The following is a 5,701-nucleotide window of genomic DNA, read 5'->3' as shown; positions in this document are numbered from 1 at the left end:
AAAGCACCCTGGGCCTACGGTCTTCTGCGCAGCCGCAGACTGCACTTCCGGCCTCGAAGGATTGCGTGAGCTAGTTTTAGAGGGTTTGGAAAGCGAGCGTTTCTTCATGTTAGAATGAAGTCATTTCACCAGTCTCTGAAATTCAGGCTAAGTTCTTGTATTATGATTACTGACATCCTGTTTATCCAGCGTATGAGAAAGACTCACTTGGTTCACGGCTGTCGATTTTTTTAAAATGGCGATTTGGTTTTAGGAGTGCTTTGTTCTTAGACTTCATTGAAATGTAGTGTGTTAATAACCACTGGTACTCCAAAGGGTAAACACTTGTAAAGCAAGGAGACAGAATCGCTAGCCTAGAGCCCAAAGCTTTGGTTACAAAGTTCCTCGTGTTTGGTGATACCTGTGATCCTTGGTGTGGTGGCGGAGGGCAAGGTGCCCAGGAACAGCCCCTGGGAAGCCGCTTGTGCGTTCTTGTCCAGGGAGCCATTTGCAACTTTGGGATTTCATGTAAGAGATATGGGTAAAAGCTATGATGGGACAGTTTGTTAGGAAAGGACAGAACATAGGAGTTAAGACCCTGTTCCAGGTCCCAGCACAATGGCTCAGTGACTAAATCCTTGTCATGCACGCGCTTGAATCCCATGTGGGTGCTGGTTCCTGTCCCGGCTGCCCCACTTCCCATCCAGCTTCCTGCTTGTGGCCTGGAAAAGAAGTCGAGGACGGCCCAACGCCTTGGGATCCTGCATCCGCGTGGGAGACCCAGAAGAGGTTCTGGACTCCTGGCTTTGGATTGGCTCAGCTCCAGCCACTGCGGCCAGTTGGGGAGCGAACCAGCAGATGGAAAAGCTTTGTCTCTCCCTCTCCTTCTCTCTGTTAGATCTGCCTTTATAAATAAATAAATAAATAAATAAATAAAATTAATCTTTAAAAAAATTCTGTTCCCGCCGTATCATCTGGGTTTGGGAAGTCAACAGACTCCATGCTGATGGGGTTGGCGGAGTGCAGAGAACTGTGTCTGGGAAGGCTCTCACCTTGAGGAACAGGCTGAGAGCAGCTGAGCAGGGCAGACACAACAGACAAGGCAGCAGAGGATCCCAACAAGGAGAGTTCCAGATGGGTTCCCTGGTTAGCAGAACAGCGGAGACTCCAGTCCTGGGAGTGCAACAGGCAAGTGCAAAGTAGGGTCTATCCAGGACTACTGACTAGAATGCAAAGGGAGAGAAAAAACAGTTTTACTAAAACTTCACTTTGTGCCAGGCACTGTACCAGGTAGTTCACAAGTAAGATACTGATAAATAAATAGATAGATACCTAGAGGAATATGCTTAATTTCATTTTATTTTTAAAGGTTTATTTTTATTTGAAAGGCAGATTTACAGAGAGAAGGAGAGACAAAGAGAAAGGTTTTCATCCACTGGTTTGTTCCCTAAGTGGCTGCAACTGTTGGAGCTGAGTCAATCCAAAGCCAGGAACCAGGAGCTTCTTCCAGGTCTCCCATGTGGGTGCAGGGCCCCAAGGTTTTGGGCCATGCTATGCTGCTTTCCCAGGCCACAAGCAGGGAGATGGATGGGAAGTGAAGCGGTTACAACATGAACCAGTGCCCATTAGGGATTCTGGTGCTTGAAGGAGGTGGGATTAGCCAATTAAGCCATGGTATAGGGCCCTTCATTTTATTTTTTTGAATTTTTAAAATTTTTGTTTGCTTATTTATTTTAAGATTTATTTTTACGTGAAAGAGTTTAAAAGAGAGGGAGGGAGAGACAGAGATCTTCAACCCACTGGTCAGTTCTTCAAATGGCTGCAATGGCTGGAGCCAAGCCAAGCTGAACTCAGGAATCAGGAATTTCTGCGAGATGGGTGTAGCAGCCCAGGGGCTTGAGCCATCCTCCCTGTTTTGGGCCCTAAAAATTTCATTTTAATAAATGAGGAAACTGAGGCTTAGATAGGCTAAATTACTTGGTTAGAATAACACGGCCTGTGAGAAAAGAACTGAGCTTTAAACCTAACTTTAGAGGTGAATGTTTGGCCTAGTGGTTAACATGCCATTTAGGATACAAAGTGCCATTATTGGAATGGCTGGGTTTCAGCCATCTCTGCCTCTGGTTCCAGCTTCCTTCTAAGTTAACTCCTGGGAGACAGCAGGTAATGATGGCCCAGGTAGCTGGGCTCCTGCCACCCTTGTAGGAAACCTGGGTTGGGCTTCAGGCTCCTGGCTTCTGCTGCTGCAACTGGGGAATGAACCAGTGGAATAAAAATATCTCCCTCTTTCTGTCTCTTCTGCTCTCTCTGTAACTCTGCCTTTCAAATAAATATTTAAAAAAAAATATGTTAGGTCCAGGAGTAACAAGAATTACTTTAGAAACCTCAAACTATGGAGATAGCATTAATTTTGATTGCCTCATACCTCTAATTTACTCCTCATTCAATCATCCAAAAAAAGCGTTCTTGGGTGACAGAAAAAGCCTTTCTTAGTAGCCCATAAATTTCTATTATTATTATTTTTTAAAGATTTATTTTTATTATTTTTTTTTATTGGAAAGGCGGATACACAGAGAGGAGAGACAGAGAGGAAGATCTTCCGTCTGATGATTCACTCCCCAAGTGAGCACAACGGCCGATGCTATGCTGATCTGAAGCCAGGAGCCTCTTCCGGGTCTCCCACGCGGGTTCAGGGTCCCAAAGCTTTGGGCCGTCCTCAACTGCTTTCCCGGGCCACAGGCTGGGAGCTGGAAGGGAAGTGGGGCTGCCGGGATAGAACCGGTGCCCATATGGGATCCTGGGCGTGCAAGGCGAGGACCTTAACCACTGCGCCACCGCTCCGGGCCCAAATTTCTATTATTTTTAAATGAGGTGGTTTAAGGTGCTTGGTTAGCCTCTATGGACTAACACAAAATTTCAGATTCCCAACACTTTAATTTCATATTTGGCTAAACTGAAATATTTACTAGTAGTATCTCATAAACAGTAATTTTAATAGTATTTAGGTGTTAAATACTTACTGCTTAATAAGATGTATGAAAACCTCTGAGATGGACACAGAAGCTCAACAGCACAAGCACCTACCTCCCATCATTTATTCATGGAGCTACTGCTGCCCCTTCAATTACAGGTGACTGCACATGATCTGTGTGAGGGAAACCCTACAAGAACGTCTATCTCTTCTTGCTTACCAAAGAAGATAGCACCACTGAGCCCCCCTATTTCTCTCACATCCTGAGTCGTCTCCTCTCCCTGGGATCACTCAATGTAAAATACACAGACTACTGTCTGTCCCAACTTAAAATCTATTGATCCACGTCCTGTTTCAGCTGTCTGTTCCATTTCTCTGCTCTCCTTTCCACCAAAACTCAGAAAGCTTGTCTACCATTTCTGTTGCTAATGGCCCTTCTCCAGTTCTTTTTCAGTCTATACCAGTCAGACTTTTGCTGCAGAAATTGCTCTTGCTAAATTTCTAAATCTAGCAGACTTTTGTCAATACTAACTTAGTATTGACAAGTAATTTAGACTTAGAAATGGCTAAATCCAGCAGACCGTTGTCAATACTAATTTGACTTGGTCAGTCAGCAGTATTTGTTACAGCTGATAATTTCCTCCTCCTGGGGGTACGTTCTTCCCTGGGCTTCCCCATCGGTACTTCTATGGTTTTCCTCCAACTCTCTTGTCAGCATTGCTTACTGATTCCTTTTCAGAACCCAATCTGTCAGTCTGAGAATTTCTCAGACTCAGTCTTTGAAACTCTTTTCTTCTCTGGCTTTATTTACCCCTTTGCTAATCTCATCAATTCGTAACTTTAGATAGCATTCATATGCTGACAAGTCCCATGCTTCTATTTCCAGCCCTGGCCTTTACCCTGAACTTCAAATTGGCAAAAGCTGCTATCTATGTAATATTTCCACTAACAGACATCTTAAATATCCCACATCCAAAACTGAACTTCTGATTTTTCCCTCTAAGATCATGTTCCACCCATAATATTCTATTTTTGTTCATTCTAACTCATGTTTTTCCTTTTCTTAGGGCTTTATTTAAACATGATTTGATCTATCTATCTATCTATCTATCTATCTATCTATCTATCTGAAGGGCAGAGAGAAAAGAAGAACAAAAAAAGCATGAAGAACAGGAAGAAGAGGAAGAAGAGGAAGGGAGAAGAGCAGAGAAAAATAAAGAGGGGAGAAGAGCTTGATTTTTTTCCATCCGCGGGCTCCTGTCCCAGATGGCCACACCCAGGTCTGTGCCAGGCTGAAGCCAGGAGCCAAGATCTCTGTCTGGGCTCTGATGCAAATTAGCAGGAAGCTGGACTGGAAGTAAAGTAGGTAGGACTAGAATGGGTTCTCTGATAGGTGATGTGAGTGTCCCAGCTGGGGCTTAACCTACTGTGCCATGACAACTATTCCAACCTCAGGGCTGTTGTTCCAGTTTTCCTGTCCAAAGTGTATCTTCCCTCACCTCCTACTGATTTCATTTTCCTTGAATATATACCCAGAAGTTCAGTTACTGAGTCGTATCATCATTATATTTTAATTTGGAAGGAAACTTCATGTTGTTTTCCAAAATGGCTGTACTAATGTGACTTCACACTGACAGTGTGCAAAGCTTCCTTTTCTCCAGCACTTGTCTTTCAATGACAGCCCTTCTAACTGGTGCAAGGTGATTTTCCTTATGGTTTTGCTCTGCATTTCCATTAGAACTCATGAAACTGAACTTTTTAAAAAATCATATATGGTTTGGCCATTCACATGTCTTTCTTTGAAAAATGTTTATTAGGATCTATTCCCAGGGGTCTGCATGGTGGCATAGCAGCCTGATTGCCTGGCTGCAAGTGCCAGCATCCCATATGGTTCATGTCCCAGATGCTCTACTCCCAGTCCAATCCCCTCCTAATCACCTGGAAAAGAAGTGTAGAATGGCCCAAGTCCTTTGGCCCCAGCATTCATGTGGAGTACCTAGAAGAAGCTCCTGGTTACCGGTTATGGATCGGCTCAGTTTCAGCTATTTTGGCCATTTGGAGAGTGAACCAATAGATGGAAGATCTTTCTGTTTCTGCTTCTCTGTGTAAATCTGCCTATCAAAGGAAAAAGCCTTTTAAAAAAATCTATTCCATACTTTTTAGTTAGATTATTTGCTTTTTTTGCTATTGATTCTCTGAGTTCATTATGTAGTTTGACCATTGCTCCCTTGGCAGATGAATCGTTGTGCAATTATTTTCTCCTGTTCAGCATGTTGTCTTTTTACTTTATGGTTTCATTTTCTATGTAGAAGCTTTTTTAAAAGAAGATTTAGTTACTTTCAAATTTTTCAATGGAAAATCAGATATACAGAGAGGAGGAGAGACAGAGAGGAAGCTCTTCTGTCCATTGACTCATTCTCCAAGTGGCTGCAACAGGAGGAGCTGAGTCAATCCAAAGCCGGGAGCCTGGAGCCTCTTCTGAGTCTCCCATGTGGGTGCAGGATCTAAAGGCTTTGGGCCGTCCTCAACTGCTTTCCCAGGCCACTAGCAGGGAGCTGGATGGGAAGTGGAGCAGCCAGCACTCATATGAGATACCAGCACATAAAAAGCAAGGACCTTAGCCAGTAGGCTACCATACCAGGTCTGTTCAGAAGCTTTTTAATGTGGTATATGCTCATTTATCTGTTTTTGCTTTTATTGCCTATGCCTTTGATGTTTTATTAAAAAAAAGTCTTGCTCATTTCAATTTCT

This window comes from Ochotona curzoniae, unplaced genomic scaffold (assembly GCF_017591425.1).
Source record: "Ochotona curzoniae isolate NIBS_2020 unplaced genomic scaffold, NIBS_Ocur_1.0 scaffold_1037, whole genome shotgun sequence".
NCBI lineage: Eukaryota > Metazoa > Chordata > Mammalia > Lagomorpha > Ochotonidae > Ochotona > Ochotona curzoniae.
This window is presented reverse-complemented; position numbering follows the sequence as displayed.